Source organism: Trichosurus vulpecula, chromosome 5 (assembly GCF_011100635.1).
Source record: "Trichosurus vulpecula isolate mTriVul1 chromosome 5, mTriVul1.pri, whole genome shotgun sequence".
Taxonomy (NCBI): Eukaryota; Metazoa; Chordata; class Mammalia; order Diprotodontia; family Phalangeridae; genus Trichosurus; species Trichosurus vulpecula.
Window position 1 is genome coordinate 70,706,949 of NC_050577.1, and position 21,399 is coordinate 70,728,347.

The window sequence follows — 21,399 nt, forward strand, 5'->3', positions numbered from 1 at the left end:
ATTTTGAAATAAAACTTGTCTAATTGTTCCATATTTGGGGGATCTTAGAGTTAGGTAAGTTAATTATAAATATTTATAACTTGTCACAAATTCATATTTTTAGATAGAATTGTGATCCATTTTATGCTTGTGAACATTTCTTAGAATTTTCAACTTGCTAATACTAGTAATACAAGAAAAGTGTGGAGCCAAATTTAGTCACTGACATGTTAACTTTCAGGATTGGTTACTTAGTTTCATTCATTTTCTAAGGAAAAGAAATAGTTCCCATTAATGAGTTGTCAGTCATATGGCAAAGGAAAATAATCTTTACAGGCCATGGAATTTGTAATTTTTTGGACTCTTATCATTTTTTGGACTCTTGAAATTATCTAACTTTTGCCTTCATCCGATAGTATGTCAGTATATGTGATATCGTGAGATGAGTAGGCCCTTAATCAGTGCAGGTTGCAAGCTATCCGCGTATTCTCATCCTGTGTGATTCTCGTTCATGTGCCCCTCTGTGCGGACGTTAGTACATATCAGGTTGTCTGCTTTTTGTCCCTCCAGGATTGCCATCTGACTAGTCCATCTCCTTTTTCAGGTTATACATTTATGGTACAAGATCTTTTATTCTACTTATTACATGTAGATCATCACTGAAAATGGACTGCGGCCTACCTGTACCTCCTTCCCGCCACCTTTGTATCATATCTTTCGCCATTGGGTTCTCTAGATATTGTGGTGTCCACATATAAGCAGCCATAAAGCATTCTGGGAGGATCTCATTCTAATTCCCTATATAATAAATTAGAAAACAAACTTATATACAAAGCTTCCAGAGGTTAATATATAATGCTTTATATAATGTTTAATAAATGGTTATTGACTGATAAGAAATCTTTTTTCCCCATGGCTTGTTTCACGATAATGACCCTTATGAAAGAACATTGGAAATTAGGTTTGGAGTTCTGTGTGTAATATATTATACTATATTGGTACTAATCATCTCTGCGATGTGGGTTAGGCCTCCTAGAATCCATATGCCTTAGTTTTACTGTCTGTTAATTGGCTATCAAATGAATGGAATTAGTTATTTTCCTGGGTTTGTAGGACGGGAAGATGGAGGGTGAGGACGGTGTCGTACAGGGAAATACTTCTTTATAGAACCCAGCGGAGCTTTGTTTATATTGCTGTCTGCATTTACAGTTTCTAGTTGATTGGGGATTTGCCTGCAGAAGATCATTAAGTCATTTACTCAGTTTAAGAACTAGTTGGGGTAGTGCTAATGACGTTGTTACCAGTCTGTGAGTTAAAAGAAGTATGAGATGGTAATCATGAAGCCTTGGCAAAATACAAATAAATCAGACTATGGTTTACCTAATCTCTATGGCAGCTCAGGTTCATCTTCAGTTTAACCCAGCGGCTCTCTTGCGGTAGCCCTCATAGGGATAGAATTACAGCCGCAGTGCTACGTGAAGGGAGACCTTCCACGGACAAACCAACACGGGAACGCTACAGACAATTTGTATTTGTCTCAGGTGATCTTATTCTTAGTGACGCAAAACATGATTTTAAAGTAATTCTTTTTTGCAAATAAACTTTTGAATTGTTTTTCTTCCATATCCAGAATGAATTTCAATAGAGTAAATTATGTCATATAAAAATACATCAGGCATATTGGGCAGAATTCTTAAAACAACTTTTATTATATTTATTTAAAGTAAAATATTCTATTGAACAAATACATTAAATGCCAACTATGTTCAAGATAAATGGGATAAAGGATATAAAATAGGACAGTTCCACTGTTGAGGAGCTAAGGATCTAAAGTCACAGATAAGAAAAATTTAGAAGTACAAAACCCAGTAGAATGTGATTTAAAGGGAGGGGGTGGAGATCCAGATCAAACTGTTTTGAGGAGGAAGAGACATTACTTTGAGTTGGGGAAATCTGGGAGTGTTCATGGAAGAGGGGGTACCTGATCCAGGATTCAAAGGAAAAGGAGGATTTTATCTGGCATAGGTGTCGTAGGGTGTGCATTCCAGACGTGGGCCATGACCTGAGCTCGTACCACTGAGAGGGCAGGATGACGTCAGAGAAGAGCTAGTAGTCCACTTGGGGTGGTAGGGAAGTCCGAATAGAAGGTTTTTAATACTTTTCTGAGAAGTCCAAATCTTATGAGCGGTCGGGACTCACTGACAGGTTTTGAACCAGGAATGATGTGGTAGGACAAGGTGAAGAGATAAGATTCTGAATAAGTGAGATTTCTGGGAACTGAATCAGCACTTCAGGTAATAAAAGCTCAACATTGTACGGTCCAGGTGCTGCAAATGTCTTATCTGAACCACCTAGAGTCGTTGTTGCTCCCTTGTTTTTTCACTTGCACATTTATTTCACCAACAGGCAGTCGTCATGGATTTTTTCCGGTGTTTGCTGAGCACTGTACCATCTGAATTCTTCCAAATCTGTTGCAATTACACAACGTCCATACTGCTACCAAAGTAATTTTCCTGAGACATCATTTTGATTATGTGATTCCTTTGCTTAAAAGCCTTCCGTGACCTCCCTGTTGCCTATAGGATAAATCCCAAACCACGAGTTCCAGCCTAATTTTCTAGCATTACCTCTTTCATGATCTCAGTAAGTAAACTTTGTACTAGCTAAACTCATAACCCTAGCTTGCTATTCCTCACCCAAAGGAAGCTTGGTGTTTCCCTCTTGTCTCTTTTGCTTTTTCATTTGACATCTCCTCCACCCTCTACCTATCTAAATCCCATACATTATTCAAGGCCCAGCTCATTCACATTGCAGCCTCTTCTGTGAAATCTTTGACGGCTTCTAGTTGAAAGTAATTCCTCTTTACTTAGAAGTCCTGTAGCATATATCATATCATTCTTTTGGCATTTATTATTTACTGCTTTGCATTGTTAGTTAACTTTATGTAGGATCTCAATAAATAATTTGGTACTGATAAAGGACAGTGCATATAATTTTTTTTCTTCCAAATTTAATAGTATTATTTTTCCAGTTAATTAGCATTTATTTTTTCCTACCCACTTCCTTCCCCCAACTGAATTATTTTTAAAAGATCAACCCACTCAACAAATGTACATAGTCAAATAAAATAAATTCTCACATCGCCCAAGTACAAAAATATATATCTCATTCTTAGACTATCACTTTTCTGTTGGGAAATAGGTAGCATGCTTCATCTTAAGTCCTCTGGACTTGTGGTTTTTCATTGCATTGATCAGAGTTCTCAAGTCTTTCAAAGCAGTTTTTCTTCATTGATGTGTTCATTGTCTGAATTGCACTTTACTCTGCATCAGTTCATAAAGATCTTTCCAGTTTCCTCTGAAAATGTCCATTTTGTCCTTTCTTGTGGCTCAACAATATGCCATTACATTCACATAGCATAATTTGTTCAGTCTTAACCCAACTGAAGGGTACCCCTTTAGTTTCCAGGGGTTTTTTGCTACTATAAAAAGAGCTGCTAGAAAAATTTTTATACATATTGGTCCTTTTCCTCTTTGATCTCTCTGATACATAGGCCTAGTAGCAGGAAAGTCCCAGGTTAATGACTCGGGAGGGGGCTGGTGGTTAAATAATTCCAAATTGCTTTCCAGAATGTCTGGACTAATTCATTGACTAATTCACAGCTAAAATTCTTCCTTTGAAAATTGCTTGTCCGTATCCTTTGACTATTTATCTATTGTAGTAGCTTTGTCTTATAAATTGGAATTCGTTCCCTACATGTTTTGGATGTGAGACCTTTATCAGAGAAACGTACTGCAAAGGTTTTTTTCCCTAGTTTGCCTTATCTGCATTGGGTTTTGTGTGTGTATGCAAAAACTTTTTTATTACATATAAGCAAAATTATCATTTTATCTTCTGTGATTTTCTGTATCCCATCTTTGGTCTTGAACTCTTCTTCTAACCAAGAGTTGGAAAAGTAATTTCATCTTTGCTCCTCTAATTGCCTCATATGTAACCTTATATGTTTGTCATGTATATATTTGGAGTTTATTTGGGTATACAGTGTGAGATGATATTGGTCTATACCTCAAGTATCTTAAATAAGATAGTCATATAAGTTGTGTGTCTGCAAGGATAAGGCAAGGTACAAGGGGTAGTTTTGTGACAGCTATTTTCATTCTACTTGGGGGCCTTCTTCATTTATTAATCTTAGCCATTCTGAAAGGTTAAGGGAAAATGTGAGTATTCAATTAGTGGTGGTATTAGTACAACTGATTATTTGGACAAATGCTTTTTCTGTTTTAAGTTACAGCCTCTTACTACAATATCTGTAAAGTTTTATATAAATCAACCCAGCATCTTTGCAAGCATACCTCTTTCTCTTTTGATTTAAATAGACCATTCCTCTAATAACCCAACATCACTAAAATTGTAAAGGCACAAATATCATAGAAAAGGTTGGGTTTTTCATTTTGATGTACAGAATCCCTTGCCAGAAGTGACTCATGAACCTGTTTCTTACCAGTTGCACTTTTTTCCCTGCAGGAATTATTAGCTTAAGGTAAAAATTGCTGTTACAGCCGTATTAGTTTTGCTCTTGAGAAGATAAAGAAATAATTTTTTGGAATTCTGTGCTAAGTAGAGATTCCTTCTACCTTCCGCTAAAATATTTGTTGCAATGCTAGGTGAAATGTTAAAAAAAAAACCTGCCATCACCATGATTGTCACTCTCTGTGATAGAATATCTTCGGTTAACTGGAGAGTTTTAGTTGTACTCATAAGAACTACCTTTTCAAATATTCATGTTAAATTATATTGCTTAGCATCCAGATAGAATGTAAATAAGCTTCTAAAATATAGCATGCCTCTGTGATTAAAATTTTTCAATGATAATAAAAGCTTTTGTTTTTAAATGCTAAAATTTTTGATTCTGTTTCTGTAATAAATGGCAGTCAAGAGCAAAGAACACAGAATGTCTGGTGGGAGGGAAAGAGAGAGTCAGAGTTGGTTTTTAAGGTTCTTTGCCCATTCAATGGAGAATTGGTTATTTTCTATGTGAACTATAACTTTTATAACCTGTTAAAACTAATTTACTTGTTATTCTTTACTAGAAATAGCTTGTGAGTTGTGACTTGGAAAAGATAGACCATTGGTTAGTCTTTATCTTTAGAACTTAGTGAAATCTCACTATGACCTTTCTTTTTGGAATTCCTACTTCTACCTATTCATCTGATATTCTTTTTTCTGTGAGTTCATGTTACAGAATTGTGTCAGTCTTCTTTGTTGCAGTCAAGGGACAACTCTGGAATCTTAGCCCAAATTCCTAGTTGTTAGTGCTGCTGCTTCTCTCTAAAATTCCTTTGTATGTTACTTACTGTTTAGGGTATACACGCCTTCAGAAGAGGAACTGTTTCCTTTTTATTCTTGTATCTCATGTACTTGGCACAGTGCCTGGTGCATAGTAGAAGTTTAATAAATGCTTTTTTATTTATTCAAAGCCCTTTAACAAATGGTACTCCAACCATGCCTTGGCATTGGCTGTCCCCTATGCCTGGAATCCAGTCTCTCTCACCTGTGCCTCTTACTTTTCTTGACTTCCTTAAAGACTCAACTCCAATCCTATCTTATGCAGGAGGCCTTTTCTGGTCTCTACTACCACTCTTTTAGGCCCTGGGGTCTTCCCTCTGAAATGACCTTCCATCCACTTTGTCTATCTTGTATCTACAGTTATATATTTATAAGTTGTGTTTCTCATTACAATGTGTGTTCTTTGAAGGTAAGGAGTGATTCTATCGTTGTATCCACAACTTTTGACATTTTGAATGGCATGTAGTGAGCCCTTAATAAATGCTTATTGACCTGATTTGGAGTATCCTGGTAATACTTGAGTTGTTCGAATCTTCTATAAAGAACTGGATAAAATGAAATATAGGAAAGTATAAAGCAACTTTTATATGGTACCCAAGGCTATTATAACAAATTTTGAGGGATAGCCTTTTCTTATAGTAGATTTTGAACTTACACTCTTAGTCTGTAAGCATCAAAGGTGAAACACTAAATCGTATTCAATTACCAATCTAAAAGAAGTATTTTGAATTCTGTAAAGAAGGAGTTATTTAATTCAGTAAGCACGTATTAAACACCTGCTGTGTTCCTGGTATTCAAGTAGGTACTAGAGATACAAAGATAAAAAGCAAACAGCCTGTGCCTTTGGGGAGTTTACAAGCTCCAGAGAGAAAACAACATATGAACCCATGAGTAAATACAAGGTCATTTCAGGGAGGAGAAGCTCTCACCTCTGGGAGAATCATTGAGCTGAGCCTTGAAAGCAACTAAAGAATTCACAAAACAGACAGGCAGGAGAACAACAGTCTTGCTCACCTCCTCCATCTTTCCTTGTCTAACATTCCTGACTTGGTTGTGTCAGTGGTTTTCCCTGGTGGCTAGGACTGGCATGTTTGAGATTCAGTAGAGAAGAGAGAGCAGTTGACGTGACTACTTATTGACAGTATCAACAAGAGTCCACCTTTAGGTTCTTCCTCAGAGAGTGACTGTTTATACAGGCACAAGAGCAGTATTTGTTCTAAAGAATTCGTTGTCATCAGTTAGGACTAGTGAGCCATCAAAGGGAGCACAAAAGAGGTTTTGATGTACAGAATTCTTTGTAATGCCCTTTGTTTAGTAGGATTCTATCCATACTCTTTGTCCCTTGGCTTAGTTGACTTGATTATCTTTCTTCTATATTAGGAACCAAGTTATGATGGTATTGAAACATTAGTAAGATGAATACAGTTAAGAACATCAGCATCGCCTCTACTTTATACTTCTGTCATGGTGGTCGAAGTTTAATTTCCTAACCTAAGTTACCCAAGAAATTTCTCTTCATATCTCTTTCAGTTAGTGAAAACCTGGGTGATTTCACAGCCTTCCTCTGTATTTAATGACATTTTTCTTTGAGGTTCTCATCAGGCTGAACAAGAGAAGAAAATAACCCTATGTGCTATGATTGATTGAAAGATGCTTCTCCAAGCAGAGCATACTCGAGCGAACCCCACATGTCTGTGTCTGCTTGGAATGGTAGAGTGGAAAGATTCAGATCTTTACTCTTTGGGTGAGGAAGTCATTCCTCCCTAGACTTGAGTTTCCTCGTGTGCAAACTGAGAGTTGGCTATAGATGACTTCCCTTGTTATAAGGCTGCTCCTAGATCAAAATTTTCATTCTGGTCACATGTAGTTGTAAGCAGAATGGTGTGGTAGAAACACGATGGACCCAGGAGCCAACAAAATGAGCAGCACTGGGCAAGTAGAAAGAATTCCGAGCTTGGGATCACAGGAGTCAAGTTCAGAATCTTTCTCTGCTACTTGCTTCCCGTGGAACTGTAGCAAGTCATTCACCTTTCTGGGTCTTACTCCGATAACCACTAAGACCCCTTCAGCCCTTGTTATTTGCATGACCCTGTGATCCTCACCTCAGCTCTGTCCCTGCCGGCCACGTGTGAGCTCACACAAGCCTTAATTTCGTCATCTGTGAAATGAAAGACTTTGGTGAAACGATCTCTAAGGCTTATTTCAGCTCCTACAATCTAAGTTACAGGACACTAGTGTCTATGTGATTGGTCATGCCTTTTGTTTTAAATTTGTCTTTATGGACTTTGTATTTTAGGCACTATTAGATTATGTAGACTTGTTGATATTAAGAACTGTGTCTTCATTTTTGCATTTTGTCATTGCACTTCAGACAATGCTCTTTTCAGTAAATATCACTTCTGGTTAGGATTTTCAATAAAAATTATTTATCTATTCTTAGATTGCCTTGCTTCAATGGAGCAAATTCCAAACAAGAAAAGTGCATTCTTTACTTCATGAATTATCTCTGATTTTCTCTCATTTGTTGTCCATCCGACTCTCAACTGTTTCCCATGGTGCTATGCCAGGAAAGGGGGAATTGGGACTAGGTATGGAGGAGGTAGATATATAAGTATATCTGAATGTCTCATTTTTTTCTCAAGTCTAGATAATTTTGTAATCTGTGCTTCTGTTCTTCTCTATTAGCAATGACACTGTTTCTGCATATGAATATAGAGGAACTGTAGTTCACACATGGGATCAACTTTGTCAGTGGTAAGGATAGTCCATAGGGAGACATCCATAATATATGGAGTACAATTGGTCCACTGACATAAAGACTGTTCTCATTTTCATTCGATTTCATGGAACTGGGTTTATGATAAGGATAGAAAATGACAAGGTGCATAACAGCTATGCTTTGAAGTGAGCTACTGTACTAAAGGCAAGCTGAATTATTTTAGGACTCTGTAAGATAAAACTGGAAGCCATACTGAAGTACTGGGTTTATTTGTGTAAAGTAGCAGGAATAGGAGCAGAAGTACTTGTCTTCTCCGTCTTACTCAAAAGTGAGAGGTAGACAAAGTGAGTCACTGTGGACAGTGCCCTGGCGTTTAAGACGAAAATAATAATAATAATAATAATTATGCATCCCATGTTTTTGGTGTTGAAAATTCATCAGGTCATACATTAGAGTTTTTGTTTGTGTAACATGTTTGTGGCAACCATCAATATTAAAGAATATAACAATTCAAATAGTTGGTAAACTGAGGTCAGGAATATCTTTAAAGAATGCTGTAAATTCTCTGTGATATTTAGCCACACATTAAAAAGTATTTGTGTTTGATTATATTTTTACAGTGCTTCTAAATACAATGTATTTAAATTATAAATGCCAATATATAAATGTCATCTTTGTTTTATGTAACTCTTGGTTGCAGGGTATTGAGGGAAACAGTTTTGTCAATGATTTATTTAAACTCTATCCTCAGAAAATATGTATTGAGGCTATTTTTATTACCCATTTGTTTATTTTCAGTTTATATCTTCTGATTCTTAAGCCTAGAAGGAAGAAAAACTAGTGAGAAGATACTTTGCTTTCAGTTTCCATTAGTACAGATTCTTCTCTCATGAACATTTGTTGGGTCTGGGAGCATCTTAATAAAGTCTGGGTAATTTAGTTTTCAGTTTAAATTCTCAACTGGCAATTGGCCGAAAGGACACGTGTCTGAAGACTTGAGCATCCAATGCCATTTTTGTGATTGGCTACTATCTGCTTGACATAGGCGGGCCCTATCAAGAAAGTCTAAAGGAATGACTAGTCATCGAAGAGAAATCAAAGGGTAAGAAATTTTCATTTTAACTATAATATGTTTATGTAAAATCACCATAATTTTACTTTCTCACTTACATTTTCAAATAGGAATATAACTGATATATCTTAACTTTTGCTCATTTTAATGATTACAACGTGAGTAATAAAAAATCAGCGCTTTTATGGAATGAGAATAGATTATGTTGGTAATTATAATATTAATATAAACCTGTTTATATCAGCTGTACTTGAGTGACAGCATGCATGTGGTACATGAGATAATCAGATTATCAATTTAAAATTTTTATTTTTGTCATACTTAACTTTTAAAAACAGTTATGCAGTTAAAGATCAGATTTTATTAGGACTAGGTTGCGCTATAGTAATCTGACAGATTGGTTTATTTCTGTTTTAAAGCACAAGTATTCCTTATCACTGAGTAAATATTACTTCTGCTTGTTGTCATGAAGCTTCTTGTTTTTTCTTTAATTTCTGTTACAAATAGTCATCCCATTGGGGTGGGAGGAATTGACTTTGGATATGATAAAATTATACCCAAGAATGCAATAAGCCTTTTAAAAACATAGGTTTAAAATTCCTTGCCATAATAGCTTAATGGGAGAACATAAGCAAACACTAAAAACTGTGCTAAACTGAAGATGTATAAAAAAACAAACCCAGAGAAAATACTAGAACTGAAAACATTGTATAATACTAAACAATTTAGTTATGCAGTCAAGTACCTCTACCTGTCTCCCATATTTTTCCCACTGTGCAGTAGTGATCCGTACTGCTTAAACCATTTGGCTTTATTTTTCACCAGATTCAGGTCATTTTAATACTTTGTTTACCCACATATCAATAAATTCTCTTTCTAACAAAGTTTCCCTTTCTCAGCTTTTTCCCCTTAACCTCTGTAGAGGTTGTTACAGTGTCTTTTCATGGGAGATAACAGCCCCCTGCTATCTAGCAGTGGAAGTTGGTTCCCTTTCCCTAGACTTGGTAGATTTTCTGACGAATTACTGTCTCACAGTGTTCATCAAACTAGCAGATGGTGTCTACTAACTATTACGTTCTCAAACTTGTGCTGTCATCAGAGAATGTTACCACATCAAAATTGGTGAAGCCTGATCAAGTTCTAATACTTGTCAGACCTAAATGGGAGCGTGGGTGTTGGGAACATTTACATAGCAGGGTATTTCAGGTGATGATACCATCAGAGGTAGCAAGAAAGAGATAAGCAGATGGTACAAACCCCTCAAATTTTCTAAGTTCAGATAGTTCTATTCTTTAGAGTATTTAAAAACAGTTTGAGTTCAGAATTCTGTGGAGTGAATTTCCATTAAACATTTGCTATGATAATACATGCTTAAATTTGTTAAGAATGAACATGAAGATCTTGTCATAGCAGTGTTATAGTTTTACTGTATAGATGAGAGTATATTTTAAAACAAAGGCTTTTTTAGTTTTTAAGGCACTAAGACTGCTGCTCTATAGGGCATTAGAATAGTTTTAGCAAAGGAGCAGCTTAAGAATTCAGCCGTTAGAGTTGTCATTTGGATGATTTTTTGGTTTTTTGTTTTTGTTTTTAGTGAATGTGCTTGGGGTCAGTTTATCTCAGTTTTCTTAAACTTTTAAAAATTGTAACTGGTAATTCTCAGCTGACTTTTTCTTTTGTGGTAGACAGGCATTTTTTGTACATTAAGAAAGTTACATACTCACTGTGTTGCAAGAAGTTAAGGCCCTGGGCTTCAATTCAAGTTAGAAAGACTCCAAGATAATTGTCATAAACTTCTTATAAAATACATATCTGGGAAATTCTAGACACAATAGCTGAATATTCAGTTATTAACGTCTTGGTAGAACAAACAAACAGAGTTTAGGATGTATAAAACACCCTCAGATTCTTAGAATAGATTTGTTAGCTCTTTGAACCTCTGAAATATAGGTTGTACTTATTCAGGGGGGTGAGGTCTTCCCAGTGGCTGGTCTCATAGGTATATTGAATCCCAAGATCATTTTATCCAACCCAGAACTTTGATACATGTGATGCTTGTTCCATCTTCTCCTAGTATAATATGCAAGTCAAGTTAAACGTCAAATAAGTGTAAATCCAGTGTCTAAATATTTTAATCAAAATTAAACTCAGTTGTAAAATATTTCACATCAGCATATGAAATTTAATTTGTGGTGATTTCTGGATTTATTCTTTTCCAGATAGACCTGGAACAGAGCTATTAGACTAGCAAATAAGATTAGAAACACACTTTGGGTTCTCAACTTAAAGACCGGGGGAGCTTCCTTGAGCGCCTCCTTCCTTCTCCTTCCTAGGGTGTTAGGGGGTGGGTTTATTCTAGCCCTCACACCAAATAGTCAGATGGAACAAGAGTATGTACGACACATCAGTTTGTGACATACACCAAAAAAATTACTCTTGCATATATCGAACTCTTGATTCAAGTTTTTCCATATCCTCAGGCATGAATTATAACTAAATTAATTTGCGCAGCAGCAGCAGCAGCAGCAGCAAAAAAAAAAAAAAAAAAAAAAAAAGGCAATTCCAGTTTGGGCCTATCTAAGTAAAGATAAGTAAAGATGTCAAAATGTGAGCATCCTGAAAATGTCAGTGTAGTATGATAGTAAGTTCTGGGGATCTTACTTTCAGAAGAAATAAGAATTTAAAAGAGCAATGATACAGAAATGGATGAATGGAAATAGAGATTGGGACCATAAAAAAAGAAAACCCTAATATCTAACAAATTGTAATTATGATCTTACATGTTAGAATTGTGGGAAGGACAAGTATATATGATTATGAATAGCTTACTAAGCTGGGTAATCACTAAGGAGGAAAAACTTTTACTATAATGTGCAAGTAAAATATATTTGAAGACATTCATCTCCTATTAGGAAGCCTTTGTTTATGGCAGGATCTTTATTGAATAAATTAAGAAGAGGTAGAAAAGCAAACCTGGAAATTACCTAAAGCCAATCTAAACAAAATATGAAACAGCCTTGTATTTTTGGATTACCTAATGAAAATTTCAAATTTAATTTGCTTTTTCAGTGATGAAGCCCATTTTGACATGCAGATTGCATGACTTTCAGTAGAATTGCTAGATTCTTTTTGTGGGCTTTCCAAGATTGTTATAATGAAGGGGGTCTCATAGGTATACCTGTTTGGAGATTATTTAAGGCTGGATTTTTTAAAAATTAGTGAAACTGCTAATTAAAGCAGTCCTGTGTTGCTCGTGAAAAGTGAATATGTGTCAGCAGAAGGGTTGTATATGACTATGTGTGAGTGAATGAGAACAAAGAAGCATAGGAGTCTTGAACAGGAACAGATGAGTTATAGAGTTTTTTAAAAAATCTAGTATTTGTATTAAAAAACTTTAAAAAGAAAATAGTCGGAAACTAACCCCCTAAGACACTTTACACACAGAATAATATAACCTGCTTAATGAAATTTTCAGTCATTCACCCATTAAAATGCCTCATATGAAAATACATTAATTCAGCTGTCTTTTTAAAAAAAAAGACACAGACTCTACCAGAAGCTTAGGTTTTTCTTTAGTTTGTCGCTGAAATGGCATCCAGACTAGACAGACTGGTAAATAGCTGTCAGGAAGGAATTGGATTTCTCATCTCTATTCTGTTTACCCCTAAATTAGTGAATACTGTAGAATTTGTTTGAAGACATAAGACTCCAGAGTTTCAGTCAACTTTTAAGTGTATATCTTAACTACCTAATAGGCAAAATAGCAAGGCATGGAAAAACTTAAATCTTTGCATATTTATCGGGATTGTGCCATGCTTATAAATGAAGTAAGGGAAAAGTATTGATTATAAAGCATCACTGTCTCCCCGAATTTCAACAAGGCTATATTTGAGTTGGAATAGAAAGACACCCCATTAGTGCTGATAGAAAATTGTATCTACAGAATGTTGGATTTTTTGAGTTGCTCGACAAGCTTGTATTTGCATATGAACCAATTCATACTGAGTCATTACAGACCATTCTCTTGGAGACTATCAGTGCACTTTTATGCATTAGATAATTTACACCCCTTTTCCATATACCAACCACATAAAGACGTGTTGTCAAACATGCCTTTAGAACCACTCTCCCAGGCACCAAATCCTACCCTGTCTTACTCAAAAATGAAAAGATCAGGGTCACTGGTCATTATTTTTTTAGCATTTGTGTAATATTTTGCGCTTTGAGGCTCTTTAGGAACCTAAGAATGTGCATAGAAACAAAACAAAACTATAATGTAAATTATTTGTATAAATAATATAAGATTTATATAGCTTAACAAAAAATATGGGGTAAAAACAAATTCTTAAACAATGCCTCATAATTGGTGAGTATGCCTTTAGGAACTCAAAAATCAATACAATCCATGAACATTCTTTGGCCCTGGGTCAGTAGCATTTCTTGTGGCTTAATATACTTCAAGGTTCCAATATCTTAGGTCATTCTCTGAATCTTCAGATGTTAGGGTCACTTCAAAATTTCCCCTAGTCAAAGCCCACTCTAGGCCACAAAGATAAGACTTGCCCTCCCTTCTGAGAGAAGAAGCCAGAGAGATTTCTCTTGGTGTGTAGCTGGGGCAGGTCAACACACTTTATAGACCAATCAATTTCAGGTTAGGAGAAGACATTATAATTAAGGTAAAGTTCTGCTTAACGTGTTACTCAGAATAGAAGTAGTCCCTTTCCAAAGTCTGTGCTATATTAATGTTATTAATATTCATTAATATTAATTTTGTAGCTTGTAGTCAATAAGTGTGGCAACCGAAAGGGTTCCAAGAGAAGAGGTGAATAAATGATTTTGGAATATTCTAGTCAAGATTCTCAGAATAAAATGAGAGGCTGAGCTAGTGTCTGTAGTCTGTATAAGCAAACTAGACTCATTTCTCAAAACCTGAATGAATTAGCAGGTATAACGTTGAAGGAAGGTGTAATATGAAAAAAAATACTAATAGAGAGAGATTTCCAGTAATACACAGAAGAAAGGACAGGAAGGTTCTCCACTAAGCTGGAAGAAGAGAGGGATACACAGAGGTGGAGGCTAGCTTAAGAAATAGCTATTACCAAAGCCTCCGTGGGACTATTAGCCCTAGCAAAAACAAGCAGACACTTTCAGGGAAAATTTCCAGGGTCCACCTTGAAAGGAAAATAGCCTTTACGTGAGATCAGGAATCGTGACACGTGAAGGAAATGATCTGGTGACGTTCAGGTCCAGGGTTTGTGATGTTTGTGATGTGTTTTATCTCCCTGATGAAGGCACTTATGAACTGTAGTGAAAGCTGTTCTCCTTGCTGAAGGAGAAAATGAAGGGTTTGAAGAATGCCTCTCTGTTGTTCCAGTTTATCAGGATGAAGAGTTACCGAACAGATGGGATGGAATAATCCATGAAGAGGAAGCCAGGGAGAAACTCTGAACCTTGTGGTCCTATACAACAGGTATGAGTTCTTTCCCATAGAGGATAAATATGGGTTCATGCAGAAGAGCACCTCACATTTCCCAGAACAATGAAACATATCCACAAGCACTAGCAGGTGCAAAGAAACCCTACTATTGGTCCAGGTGGAAGAGCTGTGTCCTTGTGGTTGGTGACCTCATGTTGAGGGGTATGGCTACAACTGAATGTAGGCAGGGTTGCCTGGGAAGGCTGTCTCTTCCTGGAATAGGAATCTAAGACATGACAGAACCTGTCAAGACTGACCAGTGCCCACCTCTGCTTAGCCAAATGGAAGCAAACTATTCCAGCAGCAAAAAACTTACCAACATTGAAAGCCTTATCCAATCTAACCAGCTCTTCCTTGGGATCTATTATGTGCTGGCAGGATACAAAGAAAACGAAAAATAGCCTCTGCCCTCAAGGAGCTTCTGTCCTCCTGGGTAGGAAATGAAGGGACTAGAAAGAGAGGTAGCAGTTTCATCCCTACTTATGGTGACTTAAAAGTTCAATATCTAGAAGAAATAGAAGGATAGGAGAATAAACAGCTGAATACAGTGAGGTTGTTCAAGGGGCAGATTTTGGTTTTCTTGACATATGACATAAGATACCAACCCTAAAGAAAAACAAATCTGTCCCTTTCACAAGGATTGAGAAAGGCATGTTTGGAAGGTGACTTGCTGCTCTAATCAAAAGGGCTTTAAAACTGAAATTTAAGGGTGAGCAAGAAAAGTGTCTAGACACAGCCTTTAAAACTCTGAAGTACAGGAGAGGGTGCAAGCATGGAAAAATAATTAACAGGTATTTATTAAGTGCTTACTATATGTTAGGTGCTGGGAAGACAAAGAAAAATGAAAAAGTCCCTGATCTCAAGGAGCTTACATTTTATCACAGGAGACAGCAGGACCATAACTATCTACCGTGGGCGTGTGGCATGTAGGGGAGTGACATGGAAGGCCTCGTGTGGTGAACTGAACTTTTAAGGAAACTGTACAAAGGTCCAGAACCTTGGGAGGAGAGTCGTGTGAGAAAGAGCAAGAAGGCTAGTTTGGCTGCCATGGAATATATAAAGGGAAATATGAGGCTGGAAAGATAGACGGGTCACAATTGTGAAGGTAGCCTAGCAACATTGTGTGGCCAAGGAGAGTCATCTCCGCTTGGAGATTAGTGAAGCACAGGGGAGAACGTTTGTGAGGGACTAAGAGGAGAGAGCCAGGAGGGATACGCTGGGGGCAGTGTGTGTGTAGAGCCTGATGGGAAGACAGACCTCTGATGGTGTCAGAAGCAGGCCTTGGAGCAAAGAGGCTGAAATGCCTTCTAATCTACCAAGACCTGGTTGTTTTCACTTTCATTTCACTGACATTGGGGTAAAAAATTCTTTATCCTGATCATGTCATTTCATTTCTCTAAACTTTCTGCATTCCGCTTTCTTTTAGCAGGAAAGAAAGCCCAGGTCCATGAGATTACATGTCTCAGTGAATGTGCATAAAGAAAGACAGGGAATTTTGAAACCCACTGTTCTGCCAGTATACCTACAAATTATCATGAGATGGGAGAAAAGGGCGGGGCTGAGGAAGTCAAGGAAGGACAAATGCAAAAGTTAGAAGGAGAGAATGACTTCAAAAGAATGACAAGAACCTGTAAGGTAGTGTTAGAAAAGCTAAAGCTCAGAATGATAAGAGAGAAAATGAAGAATGCTGAGTATAATAAACACTTTTAGTTATTTAGAAAAATGCTGGGCTAACATTTGGAGAATGGCATAATGCTAAAAGTTGTCAGAGAGAACAAAGCTTCTCAACTTCTCTGGCTTCCATCTTCTCTGAGTCATCTTCAAACTAGAAATCTTAGAACGTAGTATTCAAGAAATAGGTGAAAAAACGCTTAAACAGCTGTGTGCTCTTTTAAATTCAGTCTTAAAGAGCAAGAGAGATTTTCTGAAAGAATCTGCAGATCCAGTTATAGAACCCTCTTAGTGATTTTTGAAGAAACGTAGCATATGGAAAAGAGGTGCCAGAAATAGGAAATTTGGAGTTATAAGACCAGGATCTGAATCCTGGTTATGCATTTTGCTTCCTGTGTGATTCTGGACAGGTCACTTAGTAGCTGGGGCCTCTAGCCTAGCTGTCTTTGTGTGAGGACAGCTCTATGTTTGTGATGTTTGAAATGACTGCCGTCATGATGAAGGAAGTGGCAGTGGAGGGGATGGAGAACTGGGACAAAGATACTTTCCTGCTTCCTGTCACTGGACTTATTCAGAGAGAGGCTAGGGAATTGTCTCTGAGGGATGTGGTAGAGGGAACTGATGCTTATTATCTGAGGTAGAATATGAGAGTAGATGACTTCTGTAGTCCTTTTCACCTTGAAAAATTAGGAGACATTATATACTTTAACCAGTCAACAATTAGGGGCATCACTATTCTGCTCTCTTTTGTAGTTTATTTTATTCAATTTCTTCTCCTTATAGTTTTTAACCATTTTAAGGTGGTCGCAGTGCAAAGTTCTCTGTCTTTATCATAGAAGATGAAAAACTAAGTGTGTTTGATAGTTTTCATGGCTTAATTTAAACCCTGAAGTATATGTAAGAATAAGTAGGATTTGTTTAATTTTCTTGGGAAGACATGTAAAGTGACTTTTGGATAAAAAAATCTAGCTACCTGCAATTTTTAGGAAATCAAAAAATAAGCATATCTGCTGAAAATTTATTGTAAAGCTTTATGTATATAAACGTTTTACAATTTGAACTATAAATCTTTTCTTAAAAGGTAAATTAATAACCAATTTAGGTAGAAAGCTTATTTTAATTTGATCATCTAATGAGATTTTTAAACTGAAAATCTATATTAAAGTGTTATATACAATATAGAATTTCTTCCTTCTCTGTTGGTAATATAGCAGAATCCTTTAGTCCTAAGTCTCTAAAGAATTAGAGGAGGAAAAAGAAGAATTTTGAAGCAGCTATATGGCCTTTACAGGTTGGTCAACATGCCTAGGCATTGCCTTCCCAATCCACAAAATTAACAGGTTAGGCTAAATGATCTCATAAGATCTTTCCTGATGTAAAAATTAAGTGGTTGTACATATTTTAAACATTAAAGAACTATATCAATGTGTTGATGATAATTTTGTTTCTTTTCCCAGCCTTAATTTACCTAAATTTAGCTTTTTTTTTCTTCAGAGTTTAGGCTGTAAGATAGATGCCAGAAGGGTTAGAATTGCAGAACAAAGCCTTCATGGACTGCTTCTCAAACCTGCTTTAAAAGGAAAACTGGAGCTTGACATGAAAGTATATATTCTATATTCCAAATTGAGATTATATGGTTAATTATGGCATATACAATTACTAATTGTTACTAGTTATTCTATTACCTCACATTTTACAATGAAAAAATTGTATTTTAAAATAATTCCTTCTGATTAGCAATGCATAGTCTTCTTTGGGAAATTTGTGACCCCTCTCACTTTCATAAAATAGACTGCTAAATACAGAAAACAGATGGAAAAAGAACTGCTCTAGGAGGATTAGTTTAGGACATACAAAAATGCTAAAATCAGAATACCACACCAGTGGTGACAATCCAGCGCAGCTTTGCTAATGAATATAACTTTATCCAGTGCTGTACTCTGCATAAAAATGTTCAAAATGAAGATACCAGTAAGTTTATAGCAATCTTTTTGGAAGGCATTTGGAAACATGTTAAAAGCTCTAATTTTTCTTGTTATTTCTCATTGAAACATATATGAACCCCTTCTAACTAGATTCCATTGTTTAGGGGTTTGGGAATCTAACTCTAGCAGATTCTATGATTCATTAGACATTTAGCAGCCATTCTTTCTTCCCTGACATTTTATATCCCTACCATAGAGGAGAAGAGCAGTAAATAACGTTTAGGTACCTATTGAATGGGGCCAAGTTTACATTATCCTATCTGTCACTCAGACCTTTGTGATTTTGCCAAGAATTCTGCCCTAATGTTATTGTATTTTAAAGACAAACAGATATTTCTGATTTTTTAAGGAAAAGTATGGTATGAATCTAGGAACTATTGTTGACTATCAAGTCCATTGTTTTGAGTGGCTGATCCAAACAGGACTCTCTACTGGATGCTGTTATATGCCTAAATTATGAACATAAAAATTATACTGATGCAAAAAAAGAGGATCTTTAAACTTAAACCTGTAAGAAAAGATATGACTACCCATGGAAATTCATGTTTAGATTCATAAGTTAGAAGAACATTATAATATTTTGAATTTAAAAAATAATTTGGGAGCAAGGTTAATTTTTAAAGTTAATAAATGTTTTATACAAAGGAGAACTTAGTAGTCAAGTATGTGAAAAACTAAAATTCATTGATAGATGCTATAATTAAAATGTGGAAAATCTTTTTTTCCCTTGTAAGAATTACTTGTTATGGAATGAAAGCTACCTTACAAATCAAAGAATAAATATAACTGTGCTAAAAAGAGAGCAATAAAAATCATATTAAAAGTGATGTGCAATTGATAGGGCAGGTTGGCTAAAGAAAGACAAAATTATCATACAATTAATATTTATTGGCTCTCCCTCCCAAAACCCACCCCCACTCCCTTGCCAAGGCCAAGAGTATACTAAAAATTGAGATATATGTGGCATAGTGCTGTCACACACAGTATACAGGAGGGGTTAGTCATCTATTTCCAAAGTAGGATGTTAAGAGGCTATTCTTCAAGAGAGAGGGTTACAGATCATTTCTAATAAACAGGGGAAGATACCCCTCCAAAACATCTCCCTTATACATACAATCAATTAAACACTGATAATGGGTTAACAAATTTCTCTTTTCAAATGAGCATATGTCCTGATTTAAGCCTGTCAGTCAGTTTCACCTTGACACAGATTATTTTAACAACATCGATTTCTTCCTGAAACATAGCTGAATGTATGAAGTCTTACCATCAGTCATTAAGCTCCTACTATTTGCCAGGCCCAGTGCTAACCTCTAGGGATGCAAAAAGAGTAAAATATCAATCCTTGCCCTCAAGGAGCTCACAATCTAACAGAGAAGCTTTAATTAAAGAGTGAAAGTGAATTCAGCAATCTGAATGAACTGTATACGTTTTTGAACAGCTAAGGGCAGCATAAGGGCACTGGAGAATAAGGAAGAAGGTGTACCAGCAACTGAAAAGGTAAAGGAAAAAATAGATGCTGCTTAGGTAGCGTAGAACTTTTTAGGTGGGCAGATCTGGAAGGAACTTTAGAGGTCATCTAGTGACCATACAAGATATGAATGCTGAGATAGGAAGCAGGCAATTTCTTGAATCGTCAGCTGGTTATTGAAATAAACTATTAATCAGTAGATATGATGATAGCTTGCAAAATCCAGTCCTCTTAACACCTAGAAAAGTACTTGTTGTATTAGTTGACAACTCAACTACTGCAAGAGAGAGGTGTGAATTGATATAATTTGTATATTTGACACTGAATAGACACTAGATCTGAAGGAGGTCTGGAGACATCATCTTCTCCATACTTCTCCTTTTATACCTTGTTATTCTTTCCATTCTAACCTTCCATGGAAGTATGATATGCTTGCTAATGTGAAAAGCAACACAATACCTAACTGATTCAAATGTTCTGTGTGTAGCATGGCTATGGAACAGGTGCCGTAGCACGCTGAGCCCTGGACGCATCATGGAATTCTATTGTAGTGGTCAGGCAGCACTCAGAAGAGCTTTAGTGTATGCAGATAATACCCTAGACATATGGAAGTGTGAAAGTGCTTTCCACACTGCCTGACTTCATATCTGGATATGAATAAGACCACTAAGGGATAATTCATATTAGTGGGGTCGACACCACTTTGTACGAAATGAAGACTTTGGTCCCAACCTCAAAAAAATCTTCTGGTGTTGAAGTGAATGAGTGCAGATGAACATGCAGTTAAGGCATACATAATAGAGGAGAGTATGCTTTGGTCATGTAGAATTTGTGAGTTTATCTCCCTGCTTAGTCACGGGAAGCTTTGTAAGAAGATATAGAAGGATGTCTTCAGAAGAAGATACAGTGATGAGGTAGGATCAGATAAAGGGAGTACGTTTCCACAGGTCAGCCTGGCCGGCAGGAACATTTCTTTTTGTTGCCTTTCTGTGGGTTACTGCTAAACATTCTTGATCATTTTGCTTTTATATTATGAATATAAGCAAAGTGGTGTAACAAATCGGTGACATAATTGGGGTTAACTCCACATTCTCTATAGTGACTCATGTGACATTATGCTGAAGGGACCTTTAGACTAGGAGTGGCAAGATCAAATCTGACTCTGTTGTTTACAAGTTCTGTGACCTTAGAAAAGTCACTTAACTCAGTTTCCTTATATGTAAAATAAAGATAATACTTCACCTACTTAACTCAGAATTTTGTGAGTAACAAATGAGATAATGGATGGGAAACACTAAATGTCACTAAGTATCTATGCAGAATGTAAGAGTATGGTAGTATTATTAACTATTGATGATTTTTAATAGAAAAAACACAAAACATATGCAGAAAATGAGCTTAACAATAGCTAAGTGATAGAAGTTATTATAAATATTGGCAATATTAAAATGCTCCAAATGTTTAAAAAAAATCAGAGGTATACATGTTCAATCAGTGCTTGCTGCATTGAAATGTTGAGAAATTTGTACCTTTTAAGAATCATAAGAAATGGGGTCATCTACACATCAGTGACAAAAGGAATATATATATATATATATATATATATATATATATATATATATATATACACATACACACACACACACACACACACACACACGTAAAATATCTAGAAGTTCA

The 21,399-nt window shown here is 36.2% G+C and overlaps 1 protein-coding gene across 3 annotated transcripts in view; it reads left to right on the forward strand.

Moving 5' to 3' along the window:
• The window catches only part of ZEB1 (zinc finger E-box binding homeobox 1), a 210,662-nt gene that overhangs the window by 44,520 nt on the left and 144,743 nt on the right, over window positions 1–21,399 (forward strand). Inside the window, exons 1-2 of one of the 3 annotated variants that reach the window (XM_036759424.1) lie at window positions 8,997–9,146; window positions 14,491–14,586. The exons of the other annotated variants lie outside the window; for them this stretch is intronic. The gene's annotated coding sequence lies outside the window, so the exon portion shown is untranslated. Of the gene's footprint in view, window positions 1–8,996; window positions 9,147–14,490; window positions 14,587–21,399 lie in introns of those variants that run through there. 3 annotated transcript variants of the gene reach the window in all.